Consider the following 18,774-nt stretch of genomic DNA (forward strand, 5'->3'; position numbering starts at 1 on the left):
TTCATCAAAATCGGGTGTAAAATAAGAAAGTTATGACATTTTTAAAGTCTCGCTTAATTTCACAAAACAGTTATATGCACATTCTGGCTGGTATGCAAATGAGAGAACTGATGACATCACTCACTCACTATTTCTTCTGTATTATATGAAATATAAAATATTCTGACTTTCCTCTCATAAAGTGAAACAATCAACGATTGATTTCTCCCTGATGAACATGAGGAATTAGCACTGATTGATATATGGTTCAGTCAAGTTGGTCCTTATTGTCAAATCTGTAAAAAAATGAAATATCTTATAATTCAAACAATAAAAACTAAATAAATAGTGAGTGATGGACATATCATCGGCTGACTATCTTCATATGTCACTGAGTTGTACGTGCATGGGGGTGAAAAATAAGGGAAACTTTAAAATGCCATAACTTTCTTATTCTACATCCGATTTGGATGAAATTTTCAGTGTTCTGCTAGTTCGAGTTTTCTCTATTTATCCAAATCAACATTTTTCTGGGGTAGACTTGACCTTTAAAGTTCACTAAGTCTGTGCCAGCAGCTGACAACTGAGAAACCGCCAATGCAATTAAAGGGGAATGAAACCTTTGGAACAAATAGGCTTGTGTAGAAACAGAAAAATCAAAGAATAAGAATAAAGAAAGTTTGAGAAAAATCAGACAAATAATGAGAAAGTTATGAGCATTTGAATATTGCAATCACTAATGCTATGGAGATCCTCCTATTGGCAATGCGACAAGGATGTGTGATGTCACTGATGAACAACTTTCCCAAGTTTGGTTGACTATAAAATACCCTCAAAATGTCTCTTTTTGCTTTTTCTTATGATGATACAAACACTTTATCCATGATGTATTCTTAAAAAATATGTATTACATGCCCTCATGTAGAAAGAACACATGATCTATGGATAGATGTGATAAAAGAGGCAATTCAAGTGAAATATATACTAAAGAAATGGGGAGAGTTGTTCACAATTAGTGACATCACACATCTTTGTCGCATTGCCAATTTGCTATCTCCATAGCATATAGTGGTTGCAATATTCAGATGCACATAACTTTCTCATTATTTGTCCGATTTTTCTCAAACTTTCGTTGATATGTTTCTTGTATTTTTCTGTTTTCACACAAGCTATTTTGTTCCAATGGTTTCATTCTCATCACAAGTAGGCCTATTCAGTATAGTACAGTGCAGTGCGCGCGCGTACGTGTACAACAAGCAAAATTACAGATGCGAGAGCGACTCCCAAAACCCGGATAATTTTCCTCAGAAGACGAGATTATGACAGAACTGGGCATTATCCTGGTCACAAGGCCCAGAACTGCAGAGGAGAAGGATGATGTGCTAGTTACTTGAATCTAAACAGGAATTTGCAGCTACTCATCCTGATGGTTTCTGATGGAACCAAGAAGGTATCGTACGATTTTCTTTAACCCACATCCACGCCACAGGGATGATAGGGCGGCTTTATTGGCGCGTACGATTTTTTGTACGTGCAAGTGTACGGAGTTTGACACGTTTCCGTGATGGATTTATCCGTCTTCGAATGGAGTGACCATTTAGAGCGTGACTATGTTTGGGCACGGTCTTATATGTCAAAAAATAATTTGATGGGTACTCTAAGCTGAAATTATATGATTTGAACAGATAAAGTAGAATCAGACTAACCAAATATTGAAAATTTTATCAATATCGGATAAGAAATAGCAAGACATTAAATTTAAAGTAATTTTAACTTTCATTTGGAGAAGCAGTTGTTGGAATGAATGTCTTTATCATGAACCTGCCCAAATTTTGACATGCTAAGCTGTTCTGCAATATTTGTTCTAAATTTGTCTTTTCATAAAATTAAATTTGCATCAATATTATGTCAAATGTATCATAGGCCTAGACTATATTTGCTTGTTTTATTATTGTAGGCCTAGGCTAGGCCTACATGTTTATTTTCTCCTATTTCAATCTAGCCTTTAGGAGAGGACTCTGTGATTATATTTTGAAATATTTTAATATATTCATTTTCATAAAGGAGCCTAGAAATGCTTGCCATATTAGCATAAGCGAGACTTATCAACAAGGATGGATTTTTCTAGGAAATCCATATTGAGAGGGTGAAATTGGTTTTTTATTTATCTATGAACCTTCATACGCCTAATGTGTATGAAGGGATTAAAATATTTTAGTATAAATATGAAAAATGAGAGGTTTCATACCAGACCGATAACGTGTAGATCCCTCGATCCATTCGTGAACACAACAAATACAATAGGCTTGACACTTGAACTGCTTTATGACGATAAGCGATGTTACAAAATGCCATTTTGAAGAACAATTTATGGATATAAATAATTTTTTAACAAATAATAAAATTTGAAACTTGATTATAAATAATTTTTATGGTAATAATTATTTGTAATCAAGTTTCAAATTTCACATTAAACATTCATGCTTGAATGAACATGTAGATTGTGATTCTTTTTTTTACATTATTGGAAAAAATCAATTGCAAACTATGGAAATCTGTCACAAAACTTCTTGCCTAGTTCATTTGATTTTCATAAAAATTCTGATGTTTAATGCTTTAGTGAGCACAAAAGATAAAAAAATTATGCGAATGAGAAGAAAGTTCAAGGTCTTGGCTCCATCGAATAGTTATTTTGGTGTGCGCCTTTTGCTTAGTATCACATGGAAGCCATGTGCGAAGTTTCATGAAAAAACTGTTGGCAGAAGTAACAAAAACTCAAGTCCCCAAGTTAATATCATGCAGTATCATTGTATTTGGAATAATCTAGAATGTAAATAATTCTAATTTGATTGATTATTGAAGAGAAACTACATCAAATTTCCTTCCAAAAAGAGAGGATATGGCAAGTCTGAGTCTACAGAACATGTACATACAGATACATGTAGCTCTATATTCAATCTACACTGATTTGAGCATTTGGAGAAAGTCACATGGATTGGATGGTTTTACTTACATCTTCAAGAAAATGAGGATCCACTTGGATTACTTGGCAAATACTTAAATACCCTTTTTGTTGCAGTTGATAAACATACTTCGTGACCGAAACAGAACAAAAATGGCCAAAACGTCACTTGAATTGAACTTTTTCATGCGAGGGGCCGTCTTGGAATCTGACATGTAATCATTCAATGTTAAACTTTTTTGCTTGATTATCATGTAACAGAAATATTTTGTTACGATATGTGCTCCTTACTAGAACTTACAGTGAAAGAGCAAGATTTAATTCTAATAAATCCAGTGCTCATTAACAAAAATCGGTTTTGTGCAGACAAGTATTTAAATGTCAGACTATGACACACATTACTAAAAGTTACGATCAATTATTCCCTTTATGATACCTCCCCCCCCCCAGGAGCAACAAGTTCAGATGAACGGTAAGGCGGTGGAGCAGTAGGTACAAGTTCAGATGTCCGCAGGGATGATAGTCACCACGTAACACACCCTGTATGCTGCAACTGCAGAGAGCTGAGGCTTGTGAAGTTGGAAGAAGAAGACCCGATCAAATTCTCTACTGATCAGGGCATGGCACACTGGTTCAGATGATCAAACCGTCATTACCGTACCGCAGTGTCTTCAATTGTGAGCAGTTTGAGACGGTGACTCATCAGGTTTGTATTTCCTTTTGGATTATGAAATGATAATACTGTTGGTCAGATCGGTTGGGACAACTTTCCCAGACCAGGAGGCCATTTCATAAAGCGGTTATTAAGAGTAAGCTAAGAGAGCAACTTTAAGAACGACCGGTGAAACTTTCTTACGCGCTTTAACATCGCCAATGAACATTTTTGGACTTCAACAATTTTGATATTTTTTGTACCCTCTCCATCGCTAGCTTGCTGTGCAAAACCTTCACTGAAGATAAGTGGTCTAAATTTGTAGCCTAAGGTCTCTCCCAACTTGTGCACAGAAGTCATTGTGTCAGCAAGTTTTGCTTGTGTTAGTCTTGTGTAAGAACCCACTTGTTGACTAAGTCCACTGGTGCATGCCCAATGAAGGTGGTTACCTGGGCAAATTTTTCTAGACTGGTGCACCGTCAAAGTAAAGAAATTCACTGTCACCAAAGACTGAGATGTCAACCACTTTAAGACCTAAATTTCCATTTCTATAGGGACAGTGATTTTCCGCGATCGCGGAAAACGGACGGAATTCACGGAAAGGGCCTTTTGAAGCGGAAGTGGCATTTCAAACAGAAAATAACGGAAAACGTATTTTCCCTCATAATGCACAGAATAGCAATAACTCCAAAAACACAACAGAATGAGAATATTAAATGGCCACAAAACCCCCAGAAAACATGATCTGACTTTGCTACAATCATGACAATTCACACATCGTGACTGCAATCGACATCAGCACACTCATTTGTACCCCGCGCCCGTACCTGGCCGGCCGGGTTGGGCTTCACATGCACTCATATCGTTCCAACAACACGGTCGTGTCTTGCTGCCCTCTACGTTCAAAGATGTAACAGCACGATATCATGGTCTTAAAATCCAAGATGGCAGATTGGCGAAAGTCATTGACTGATGATAACGATGTCCAAAAACTCTAATATTCTCGATGAAATTCCATTTCACCTTTAAAAAAAATCATTAATAATGTGAAAGGTGAGGATGTATGCATGCTACATGTAAATGTGCTTGTAAAATAATTTATGCACCCGCATAGATCCGATTAGAACGGATTCTATTGTGTTGGTGATACACTGGCAAATACAAATTTTGACCAGTGCGAGTGTACCTGTTGTGATTATATGTAAACGGAATTGTCACTTTTCCGTGTGTAAAAAGTCTATGGGGAAACGGAATTTCCGTTTTCAGAAACGGAATTTGAGATTTCCTGAAACGGAAAAGGCAATTTTTTGAAAATCACTGTCCCTATATCTTTATCTATACAGTCAAACCTGTTTTAGCAGCCACCTGTCTATAGTGGCCACCTGCTTATAGTGGCCACTTAAAATTTCCCTGCAGGAAATTCATGTGTTGTAGACCCTGTCTGAGCAGCCACCTGTCTAATGCTGCCAGTGGACACTCATTTTGCATCCTTTTCAATCTCCCACCCACCCTCTATAGTAGCCACTAAAAATCAGCTTCACCAAAACCTTTTACTCCGACAGTAGTTGAATAGCTATTTCTTGCACTTGAAGCTGCATCTAAACATGAATCTTACTCAGAAAATAATAATCATACAATCAGCCCAAGTATTTGATATTTTGAAATAGATACATGTAGGCCTATGCAGTATTATAACTGTCTATCTTGACTTGACAACTACATCTGCCAATCTGCCATTTTAACAAACTCATTGCAGACATTAAATCTGCCATTTAAGCAGATATGGAGAAATTTCTATCAATTTTCCAACATGATCATCTTGTGTTTTGTATTCAGAACTTTTTTTGAAATGGCCTTATTTATGTTTTCCTGTTCTGAGAATTTCAGAGTGGACATGTAGCTTTAGTCTTTTAGCTGTGCAAGACATCATTGTATCACTTATTTTCAGTGTAGTTAGGTGCTTCAAGAAATTGTTTTATTGTTTTTACTCCATTGTCTTGTATGTCATTAGGTGATATGAAGATTTCATAATGCACAAGGGCAAGGTCTGTTTGATCTAGGCATCCTCTTGAATGCTCAGACTTCCCCTACAAGGTCACTGACGGATCTCAGCTTTTTATCCAGTGTCGTCACATCCTTAGCCAATTCTAACAAGAAGTCGGAAGAGGGCCCTAATCATTCACAACAGGTGAGATGATATACCGCCATTTCACACAGTAAAAAAGTTGACATTTGAGTGTTGATCCCAGTGAAAAATATGGCTAATGACAAATTTTATCATGTGTGAAACCAAACTGTAATCACATACGCTAACCGCTATCACAAATTCAATTTCTACTTAAATTCCAGTTAAGTTTCACTTAAATTACAGAACAAATTTTCTGTGTGAAAGGTCCCATGATTCTAAAGATGAATTGCAATCATCATTGAGTAATTATTCGCATAAAAGGGTAGAAACAAGAATGGTGTCTTGGCAAAAACTTGACCTATATATTAAAAGGGAGAGAATAAAAAACAAAAGAGCCTGCCCTCTATCGGGATGGAACAGTTTTGTAAGAAAGATGAAGTCCCTTGTCAGTCGCCACTGGTGCCACAGCGTTTTGAAGAAAAGGAAGAGAACAACAATGTAACAAAAATGATAAAAGAGCCCTCCATCGTGGTGGACGTTTGTATAAAAGATACATTGTAAATCCCTCGTCATCCGCCACAGATGCCACAGCCACTGGAGCATTTGAAAGAAAGAGGGAGAGAACAAAAATGTAACATGATGAAAGAGCCCTCTGTCAGGATGGAACAGTTCTGTGATAAAAGATATTAGTCCCTCGTCACCCGCCACAGATGCCACAGCCGCTGGAGCATTTTGAAGAAAGAGGGAGAGAACAAAAATGTAACCTAATGATGAGAGAGCCCTCTATTGGGGTGGAACAGTTTACCTCTTTAGTCGCCACTGCATTTTTCTCTTTTTTTTGCTAGAACATAGTTAGAATAATTGCCTTTGGCTTTGTAGGATATATCCTTGAGTAGGGAAAACGCCTTGTGAATTCAAAATTTTGTGCCTGCTTTAATACACTAAGGATGAACCGCCGTACATTTAGTTCTGCTAGTGCGCTTGCACAGTAGGAGCTGATTTTGATTGCTAATTTAATTATTTGCGTAATCTGGTTGGAACCAGTTTATGGACCAATGCATTGTAGATAATGCACAGTGCAGCCAGTTCATACACATTCCCAGCTGATCAGACCCTTGCAAGCGCAAGATTTTTATGCGTTAAGTGTATATGTGCGCCATGCATGATGGGCGACTGCGCAGTAACAATTTACGTCACAATAATATTGCCTAGCAAGGTTTACTTCTCCGAGTTCGGAAATAACCTGACATCAGAAGTATTGATAAGCAAACAGGATTATTATGAATTATTCCAAATAATTTTAGATTACACATTTTACATCTGTAGGTAATAATAATAATATTGACTGTTTCTTCTTTTTAATAGGAAGCATCAAATATATTGCCCTTACAAAGAACCATACCGCTCTCGTCTAAAGACTTGTTCCAATGCGGGCAATATATTTCATGTTCCCCTCAAAGCCAATCAAGATTATATAAATATATTACATGTTTACTGTGTAATAATTTATTTGGTGAAGTGGACACTTTAGATGCTATTCTTGGGGTATTTTTTTTTTCACTGGGGGAGGGGGTTCAAGTAAGGCAAATAAAAGATCACTTATGCAGTGGTACTGCAACGCACGTGACTCATGTATTCCATTGAATCTGCTTTTCTTTTTAGGGCATACATATATCGATTCAGATCGAATTGGATGGGTGGAGGTTTTTCAACTTACTCTACTGAAATATGGTCATGAACATACTGAAGAAGACAGAAGAGGACTCTAGTCATTCACAACAGGTAAGAAATCATGGTGCCTATGAAGAGAAAAGATGCATATATTAGGCCTGTCGACACTTAACAGGAATTTGTGTCCTGCCTGAAAGCTGTTTTGTTTTTATGCTAGCTTTCTCACAATATTGAAATTCATATAAAGACATCACAAGAAATCTCCATGGAGTCGATCATGGTCATGGACTTTAATTTTTTTCTTGCCTGCGTGGCAGAGCAAATTATAGGCCCCGCTTTTCTGACTGTAGCGTTGGCGGCGTCAACATTGAAATCTTAATCATGGTTAAGTGTTTGGATGTCATCATAACTTTGAAAAGTATATGTGGATCAAGTTCATGAAACTTGAACATAAGGGTGAAGGTATCACTGATCACCTTGCACGAGTGTTAGGTTACATAAATAAGGTCAGAGGTCACTGAGGGTAAATTTTAATTTAGACTATGTTGGTATTTTTTTTAATGTTGATCATTGTAACTTTGAAAGTTTAGTATGGATGTAGTTCATGAACCTTGGACATGTTAAGGGTAATCGAGTATCACTGATCATCTTGCACAAGTTTTATATTTTAACCAAGGTTGAGTTTTTGAAATAAAATACATGTGGAAGTATGAAGTATTGCATAAAGGGTAATCAGGTACACATGATCTTTTTGCATGACATTCAAGTCACATAAATGAGGTCAAAGGTCCTTTAGGCTGAATTAACTCAGTATCTATGAAATAAATGGTGTTTTTTGTGAAATACTGCTTCAAAGTCAGCATTAATATATTGAAAAAATTGAATCATAAAATGCAGGTGAGACTGCTCGAGGCATTCCACTTGTTATTGAAATAGATTGATGAGTGAAAATCCGAACTGAAATCGGAATCGAAGTTAGTTCTTAGTAATTCTTCAAACACACCTTTTGTTTGTAGACACAGACAAATTTGATATAGGACTATCTATAAATGAAAATATGTAACTAAATTGAAAATAAATACTTTGAAAGAATATTCAACCTGATTGCTTAATTGTTTTTTTTATTTGGTATAATAGTTATCTTTTGAATAACACTATGGTTTTTCACACAATACTAATATTTCCAAACAATTAATCAACTTGGTAAAAACTATGAAAAAAATAAGTACGAAGCAGGATTTCACAGTCTTCTTGCTTGAATTTATTAGCCTGAAATGTTTTAATCCCAGTTGCATGGGCATATTAATTCTGTTTGCTTTTCATGCACTTTTAGTTACCAGTACTCCACAACAATTCAAGGCAATGGCTATTCTATTCAATAAAATTATCACCAAACCTACATGTACATGTAACCTTTTTCATGATCCATGCATTCATCTTTGTCTCAAAGATATGCATGACATGTGAAATTACCCAACAGGTCATTGTCTGACCCAGCAACAATCATGAAAATCATGCATTCATTGAGGTTTGGTGTCCCACCATTATAAGACAAATTCCTGAAGGTGCTGCACTTGTCCATTGTTCTGCATTTGTTTTGAGAACCATCAAAATTCAAAGAACCAAATTGTTGCCTGCTTACAATGTTTGAATACCTTTGTTAACTGGTCACCGTGGATTCGAGTATAATTGAAGAGAGATTATATGTCATGAATTCCTTATTTGTACCTACATGTACCATGAGTGCATGAAAAAAAAAAATTCACCTCTCTGCCTATTGGATGATAACACTGAAGTCAATTGTCAAACATGTTTATACATAAGACTTGAGAAGTTAAAATGATGACGTGGTGGTTTCTTCACTATAACCATCAGAAAGTTTGCTTATCATTGACTGGTGTATATAAGAAAGGCCTCGCTTGCTCAGAGACTGGAGGCAGTGAGCAAGCAAGGTCAGAGTACAGAGACACATTTAAAAGAACATGTGACTGGTCATGTGATGATGTGACCACATCAACATAACAATATGAACATACACAAGACTCTACAACATACCACAACCTTTATGCTGTATGCTGGCCTTGTTTATTATCTATTTATGTCAGCCTTTTTTCGGCTGGCATGAATAGGTATGCTAGTGGGCTGCGTTTTCAACTCAAATGTAATTTATGCTAATTAGGAATTGAGTCAAATGACCAGATCAGAAGTCACCTTTCAAAAGTTTAGTTTGTTTTATTTTTATTGGTTTTAGGGCAAATTCAAGGTCAAAATCTATAACAATACACAATATTTATTTTCCCTGTTTCCATAAAACTTTTGTAATACATGGATGCAAACAGCTTTCAGAAATTAGATGAGGTTGATTTGAGGTTGGGTCATGGTAATTTTGGATAAGAATTTATATTTTGTTCATTATTTTACAAAACATTGAATAGAAATAAAAAGAAACTTGTATGGTAATTATATTTCAAGGGTCATTTGATGTCATCAAACCAAGGATATCAAATGAATGTTTTTTTTTTGTATTTCTCAAAGAAAAAAAATTCCATCTTGTTTAGATGCATCATATGGTGACCTCCATTGTAGACTTTAACTATTTTGGACCATTAGAAGCTACAAGTATTTTTATTTACCACATATTTTCTCTCCAAATCTTGCTCTTAATGTTTGTGTCTATTTTTGACAATCATTTTCTTTCTACGGCAGATTCTCCATCTCAGACCCTACAAATCATATCGAAAGGGGACCAGGATGTACAAGGAGGAGACAATGTCTCAAAGGCTTTTGATGCTCTCACCAAGGCACTCATTACATCAGGGGACTCAGAAGCACTGGGTTTCAGGTAACACATTCATTAAAGCCACTATGCCACACCCACCCCTAATGCAATTTGGGGTTTTTTTTACTGATTTTTGTCAAACCTTAAAAGATCATAGAATGGGCAATTCCACAGGTTGGTCCAAATCATGTAACGTGAGTAACCAACACATTCCAAAGATTTGCCAGGAGCATAATAGAATTTCCCAAGTTTTGTTTTTATACAAAGGATAGTCAGACTGTGTACTTTTGTTGTGATAAGGAGATGTTTAGTTCCTATCAATAATAATGGAGTTACAGCTCCAAGTATGAGTCAAGGTGTCACCAAATGTAACGTGAGTAACCGTGGAATAGCCCAGGATCATTAACTGTATGTCAGGGTGAACTTTCCTCTTAACCAAGTCAGATTTAGCTTGAATGAATTTTTCCAAACCATGATCTTTATGTTTGACAATTATTCATATTCTTTCTCCTGCAGATATATGCTCCATCTCAGACCCTACAAATCATATCAAATGATGACCAGGATGGTTAAGGAAGGGACAATGTCTCAAAGGCTGTTGATGCTCTTACCAAGGCACATCAGGTGACTCGGAAGCAGGATGTTTAAGGTAAGACATTCATTAAAGCCATTACACTACCAATACACTATCAATAAAAGCAGAAGTAATCTCTCATTTTTTAATTTTAGCTGAAAACACATTTTGTAATGTATAGTCTTTGACCATGAATCCTGTTTTCGAGCAATTTTGGGTCTGAAGCACGGGTGAAAAAAAAGTCGCACTTCTATAATGTTGCCAAATTAAGAAAATGTATGATTCTGGAAAAAATGTTATATGTAATGAATCGCCAATCTAGTTAACATTGAAAACACACTGAAAAAAATAAAGAATCTTCATGCTTCGGCAAGCACTGCTCACTGTTATGTCGTGAAAGGTTGCATTTGAGTTAGCCTTCTCGTTTGTGAGAGGTAAATCCTGTGAAGCTTGAAAAATTGAGGGTGATATGATACATTCATGATCAATAAATCGGGTTTTCTGAGGGAATTTTCTAAAAGATAAAAATTTCATCCTTATACAAAAGTAGTCAGGAATTTGCATTGTAACATTGTAACTTTCCCTGGTAGACTCAGTGGTGTGTTCATTGGGAGTCAGGATAAAGTGATAATACGTGTTGTATTGGGTTGATCACGCATTTCATTAAGTAAAAATATTCTTTTATTTGATTTTTCCAGTGACATCAACATTTACAAGCAAAGAAGTCATATTATTCTACAATCACTGACAAATAATTTCATATGCTTCAAGGTAACAGTAAGATCAAAGAATTTCTTATAAAACAGATAAAATCGGATAATGGAATTTCTTAATCAGATAGGACATAATCAGTGAATATAGCTGGTGCTTTTGAGGGGTTTTGACTGCAATAAATATTAAGAGAATATAACGAAGAAAGAAAAAAAGACAGACAATCTGAAACACAAAATTTAATTCATCTCCTTCTGTGCCCATTCCCTTTCATATTCTTTCCTTTTTAAAATGCAAAAATTTTTGCTCACCCTCCTTTGATAATTTTTTTGTTGATGATTCCCCCTGTATGCCATGTTTAGCTCCTAAATGTTTGACTGTATCCACTAAACAAAGTCCTACAAAAAAATGAGACCTTGAGGCCTGTAACGTCAAAGTTTAGCAATGATCGTACATCATTTGTCTACGATTGATTGCATTGACTACAATGTACAGTTAATTGTGAAAATCAAGTGTATGATTGATCGCTAACCCTTGTGTTACAAGACCCTGATGACTGGTCCTACCCTATCTCACATCCTATTCATCGTGTACCATCACCCTCCCATGATTCAAATGAACAACACAAAGTGCAAACCTACATGACACATAACAAAATGATTTGATAAAGCAATTATGTCTCAACTTTGTAAGCTTGAAAGAACTCTCACAAACTGGAAGGCTAATTCCTGCCCAACTTCATTTTCATACCCTTAAGAAAAGTGAGCAGTATTCACTCAAGCATGAACAATTTTCTGAACTTCTTTTGGTATCATATAAAAGTGAAATCCATGAGCTATCCATGCACATCTATCCTATTTCTCCCACAATCATACAGTGTACATTTGTTATTTGGCAAAGTGGCAGCCTATTTCAAAGTGTTTTTGTTTCTTATAAAACGTGGATTTGGTGCCGTTTCAGTCATATTTTTCAAGGGTGAATTATTAACTAGGAAGTTAACTCTAACAACAATTAGGTTTTTGATTATCAATATGGATATATTAGTGAAAAATATTGGTCAAGGTTTGGTCAAAATCCATTAAAGGGTATATGTTTCATATGTGTCATTGCATATGAGCAGCTGTTCCACTTGCATTTACTATGGAGAAGCTGCTCACAAGTGACATCACAACATAAAAACTTTGAAAATCCATTTGAATACAATTATTTTTTTTGTTTACAGATTTTTGCCAAACCTTAAAAGATCATCATCAACTTTGTCAGGGTGAACTTTTCCTTTAATCAAGTCAGATTTAGCTTGAATCAAAATTTATATATTACTCACAAATGTAACATTTGTTAATTGTGTGAGTTCATATTAATACAGGCTAGTGCTATAAATATCTTCGGACAAGTTATGTTCTCTATAAATCCACACCATTATTACAGAGAGACTGATCCAATGTATCACTCTAACTCGATAATCAAATGTGATATGGGAAAATTTGTCATTGCCAATAAAGTATCCATTTCTTTTAATCATTAATCCTTATATTAGGTGCTGATCCGCAATACTGCCCTCTCCTCTACTACGTCTTCAACAGGGCGCCCTCTCTGTCAACACTCCATGGATATTGACTGTTATGAGAAATGCTACTTTCAACCTTCAGTCTTGGCCCAGCATGAAGGAGACATTGGTTTGTACAAACAAGCCAGGATGATGTGATCAAAGGGTTGCAACTTCTTTCTACCATGGCCCAGCTTGGAGATATTGGAACAAGCTTGGATGACGTGATCCAAGGGATCCAACTTCTTTCTACCTGCAGTCTTGGCCCAGCTTGAAGGAGACATTGGGACAAGCCAGGATGACGTGATCAGAGGGATGCTGCTTCTTTCAACCCGCAGACTTGGCCCAGCTTGAAGGAGACATTGGTTTGTACAAACAAGCCAGGATGACGTGATCAGAGGGATACAACTTCTTTCAACCCGCAGACTTGGCCCGACATGGAGAGAAATACTTGAGGGGGTATCTCACTGAGCGGCAAATGCTTGCAAATGTTGTGAAATTGTGATTCACCAGCTTTTCTGACAAGTGATGCAAACTCTTACAAATGTTTGTAGTTGGTATAAATATTTATATTTACAAACTGCTTCAAAACAGTTTAATCAGTGGGTTGAATTCATACAGGAGCCATGTGGTTGCCAGCATATGCGAATCGAAATTACGACTGTTTTGAAAAACATCTTCAAAATGTCTTTTTGACAAGAAAAACTGTTCGCAACAATGAAAACTGTTTACAAAGTTTCTTGCAATCTTTTACAAGCCCCGGTAAAATCTCAATTTTGCTATGTTTACAAGCATTTGCTGCTCAGTGAGATATGCCCTTTATTGAGTGCATTCAAAATAATGTGTGACCTGCCACCACAAAAACCAACAATTATTAATCCAATATGAATTTTGAAAATTTTCTCATGCTCGGGAAAGCACATTTCAAAACTTTCATACAATCTATGATTTGTCAAAATTGATCAAGAATAACTCTCACAAGTACTTGAGTGTAGAAGAAGTTCATTGAGAGCTTTTAAATATAAGGGGGGAAAAGGGTTTGAAGTTCAGAATTAACTCAAGCATGAGATTTTTTTTTCATGTTAAAATCTTGGTTAAAATTCATGGTAAAAACTTTAATTAATTTAACATTTCAATTTCAAAATATGACAGTATGAACAAGAGGAATTACTTTTCAGATACGCCAATACTTCAGTATTTATTTTTTGAAGACCAAATTATTGTTTTAGCCGTTTACAGAGAACTTTCCTTAGTGATATATTTTTGGTTGTTTGGTTGGCTGGTCACATATATGTCTGGGCCCATTTCATAAAGTCTTCCTAGTTAACTTTGCCATTATGGTAACTACCATGGAAACCTTGATTGTGATTGGCTGCTGAGCCCTGTTACCATGGTAGTTGACATAATAACAAAGTTACCATGGTTATAATTCTTTATGAAATGGGCCTATCAATTATTTGACTTTACCCCTCACTTGCCATATGTATTATCCCATTTGCACAATTTTTGACTTGCGAAAAAGTGTGATTTGTTGACTTTATGGTACATGACTAGAGAAAGTGGGCAGTTTCCACTTCCCTCTTTTTTATTGAAATTAAGGCCACATTTGAATGATTTAAAACAGAATGCTGCAATACAAAAAAGTTCATTTACCGAAAATCAGGGATTTGTGTAAATAGGATAATACATATGGCCAGTGAGGGTGTTCATAAACCCCCTATTTTATATTTTATATGATGACTCTTGTGTAGCTCAAAGGAGCAGGTCCAAGCTATCTGTTTGCTGACAGTTCAAAAGTATCTGTATAATATGTTGTTTCATTAATAGACACGTACTATGCAGGGCATGGATACTAGGAGTAAAATTTGATTTACAAGATTGGAAATGTTTTGCAAGTATTTTAGAGGTGTAGAATTATGATGGTGTGGTAATTACGCCTAGTAGTAGATATTTGTGGATTTAACTTAATAGTGTGCATCTTTCTCATGATGAATTTAGTGTTTTTGTAAACTTTGTGTTGAGCTATTCTGCAAAAGTGGATCCAAAGGTTTTCCAGAGTTTTTGCCTATTGAGTTTTATCTCTGGTTTTTTACCCTGGACCTACTTGTCGTAGAATTGTTCAACACAAAGATTTACCCCCCCCCCCCAACACTTTCTGCAGCGCGAAATTGTTTTTTACCATTGTAGTATACTCAGTAAATCAGAGACACTACAACATGCAGAATTTTTACTGAAATTTTTATTCTTAAACTTGCATATCTTTTTTGAGACCAAATTTACGATATCTCTGGAAAGCGATTCCGAAATTATGCAATATTTTGTGAGTGCGCGTCGGACAAAAATTGGTCAAAACCAGATTTTGTATACAAATTCAATGCTTAAGGAATTTTCTTACCTTATTCAATGTGCGATTACATTCACTTTCATTAGCTAAAATTGATTTGGCATCATACACATCAAAGTGTTTCTGCATGAGACTAAAAAAAATTAATGAAATGATATGCTGGCTGCGTTTTCATTGCAACTACATGTATATTCGCAAAATGTTGAGGGGGATTCAGCGGTCATTCGATGACTGATGAGGATTAGTTTTCTGCACCGCCAAATTGTCTGTCCCGTTTTCATTGTCGCAATAACTTAACAATGGATCAAATTGAAACTTGGTTAAAGTATGGATATGGTAGTTATGGTCTTCATACGTACAATGGAGGGACATTAATTTGATTAGATGTTGGGGTCACAAGTTGGAAGCTCACAAAGGTCATTGTTTTAACTGAAAATATCTTGTTCTCTCAATAGGAACCATTTGATGGTTCAACTTCAAACTATTTTGTTTGTGCAAATGCACGTGACAAAGATCTGATTAGATTTGTAGGTCATGGGGTCAAAGGTCTGAGAATTAAATATCTTGTTCTCAAAATGATTGAAAAGCGTATTTCCTGTACGCATTTTGGAAGTACAATTTTTTGTGATAGTACATGTATAATAAATTTAGTAAGTATTAAATATGATGATAAAATATGTTTGAGGGATCAATTTCAAATTTGGCTCGAATGTGCATTTATGAGGAAGGGTCTGATCAGGTTATTTGGTCACAAGGTCAAAAGTCATACAGGTCATAAATTAAAATTTTAGAAGTTAGATTTGTAATATGTTCTTGGTCAGGCAATGATGGAGGCACACATTTTTACTGCCTGCAATTAAAGAATTGTATCTAGTTTTCCTCAAATTTTCCATACATGTAGTCCCAGTAATAAATGGTGCCAGTTATTGTTTCTCTTTTTTAGGAAACTCAATCCACAGTATACAGGGAGAGGTCTAATGTTAGAAGGTGCTTGAAAGTCCTTTTATACTGTCAGATTATAAAAGATTTTTGAAAAGTTTATAAATCTAGCAAAACTGATCAGATCAAACATTAAGTCGTTGATGCGCACATGATTTGTAATGTGTAGTCTCATTGACTCACGCTATTGAGCATGTCTTTTGAGTGTGATCCAACCAATAATATGGTGATCCAATATTTTTCACGTGCGAATGGAAATTTAAGAGCAATCATTAGTCACTCTTGAAATCTTTGTGGAACACTTTTGTGATATTTCTCTTACAGTACATGTAATATCAGATAGCTTGGACCTGCCCTATAGTGTATTATTGTCTGTACTATATACTTGTTTTGTATTCATGATTTTATCCTTTTTTTTGAACAAATTGTAAGACCAGCAGCCAAGAAGATTCATTCAAGTTGGAGGACCATAGCAGTTGACCTCATCCCATTGATGGCAGTAGGCCCTGATCACCTCGCAAACATGGCTTCCTGTCTGGTTTGAGCTGGAATCTTCCTGCCAGAATCACACAATTAGTGATGTCACTACCAAGAGATCTCTTTTTAAGTGTGCAGAGAAGGGCACTGGACACTGCTGTGCATGATATACAACTTCCATAATGTAAGTGCTTTATTGATGATTTCAATGATATCTTTGGTAGCCTAGAGTATGCAAGACAATGCAAACGGTTTTCCAGCAATTATAGTATTCTGAGGGCAACTACTATTCTGAAAATATTGGGCAGAAATATCTAAATTGCACTTTTAAATTCATGACATTTTCTTTTTGGAATGAAATTCTTTTCATGAAAACCCGTCAAAACAATACCATTACTCCACCCTCCTGCCCTCATGTTTCACTCTCTTTGGTTTCTCCTTGAGTATTATCTGTTCATCCATGAATTGCAGTCTCTCTTTTACCTCCCTGTACTAACCACTCTAGCTGTCACTCTGAATTCATCTTTTATACACCCTCTCAACATGTTATTCACCATGACTGATATAATAATGTGCTATAAATGCATATGCACATTCTTTAAAAAGGCAATTTGTGATTACATTTACATATTTCAATCATATTATTTGTTAATTACAGTACCACATGAGAAAGTGGTATTAATAATTTTACAATATAATTCCCTTTTCTGTACATGTTAATTTTTTGGGACGGACTAATTTGAATGAATTTTTCGATCCTCTCCCCGGTCGCTATAAACCTCATGTTTTTGCAAGCATGTATTCATCAGGTTATCACACAATGTGTAGAGATAATGGACTGCTGCTTGGAATGATGTGATTTGTGACCCAATATCGGTTCGTCTGCCCAAATATATGTATTCACCCAAAATCAAAAGTAAAGTATCAGGTTTTCACCCATTGTTATGAGGATTGTACACTTCAATGGTTGTTCCACAATGTGTAAAAAGGGGGGACAAAATTCCAAATCAAACCTACCAATACATGTTAGTCTTGTATCTAGTTTCAGGAGCACAATGTCAAAATGTCAGTTGCTTTTCAAGGAATTTTACAGGAGAGTTGCTTATTCAGTATTTCGTGTTCACCCTCATCGATATTTGCAATTGGTCTTTTGCACGTTTGTCAAGTTTCATCAATGGAGCAGTTTAGCCAAGACGACTGTGGGGCTCAGAGGCATTGATTAAGACTGATGGACCCTGAAATGACGGGGGGGTACTATGGCCCCCGTCAACGCTTCGTGCGATATTTCCGAAACGCAAAAAAATAATGGCACAGAATTTTATGATTTTTTTCTCTTGCAAATTTTTTAGACCAAATTCGCAGCAAACGGGTATAGCATCATGACTTTTTATGAGACAATGTCATGCCGAAAATGGCTCATTTTTATACTTAGTGTACTAAGTCAATGTGAGATGAAATTCATAAAAGGATGATGATTTTTCATTGTAATTGATCGTTGTAATTTCGGATTTCATTTAGTTGTTAAATGGTCTGTAATAATTTCCATTGAAAAAAAAAACAATCAAAAATATTAAAAAGATGAAGATCAAAGGAAATACATAAATTCTTAAAACAAAGAAATACTTGTACATTGGCTTTCTCAATATTTCTTAATGGAAACCATTCAATTAGATTACAAAGATGATATCTGGAAAAAAATTGAAGTGAAATTGAGTGATAAATGTGCAAATAATGTTTTTCACAAATAAATTTGCATATTCATGATAAAAAATAATTATTTTCATTATTTTTTTATACTGGCTTGTAGTTTGATGTGGTAAAGAATGTGCATGCCAAATTTTGGCGCAAAAGGCAGCTGAGATCAGAGGAGGGGCCATTATGCCCCCCCCCCCCCCGTCTTCAATGCATCTCAAATAGCAAATAGCCCAGTCCTTTTAGGGTTAAGGACTGGTTGCACTTTGACCCAGGTCTAGTCAATAATTTGTGTCTGTCTGCACAAAGAAGGGCAGAAA

The 18,774-nt window shown here is 35.8% G+C and overlaps 1 long non-coding RNA gene across 1 annotated transcript; it reads left to right on the plus strand.

The window, feature by feature from the left end:
- The first annotated feature begins 1,221 nt into the window (after window positions 1-1,221).
- LOC121411714 lies at window positions 1,222-18,309 on the plus strand. The gene is made up of 7 exons (XR_005969530.1): window positions 1,222-1,429; window positions 3,392-3,647; window positions 5,605-5,781; window positions 7,384-7,503; window positions 10,099-10,234; window positions 10,688-10,820; window positions 12,994-18,309. It is a non-coding gene; the product is annotated as an uncharacterized LOC121411714 (long non-coding RNA).
- The last annotated feature ends 465 nt before the right edge of the window (window positions 18,310-18,774 follow it).

This window comes from Lytechinus variegatus, chromosome 3, assembly GCF_018143015.1.
Source record: "Lytechinus variegatus isolate NC3 chromosome 3, Lvar_3.0, whole genome shotgun sequence".
Classification (NCBI taxonomy): Eukaryota; Metazoa; Echinodermata; class Echinoidea; order Temnopleuroida; family Toxopneustidae; genus Lytechinus; species Lytechinus variegatus.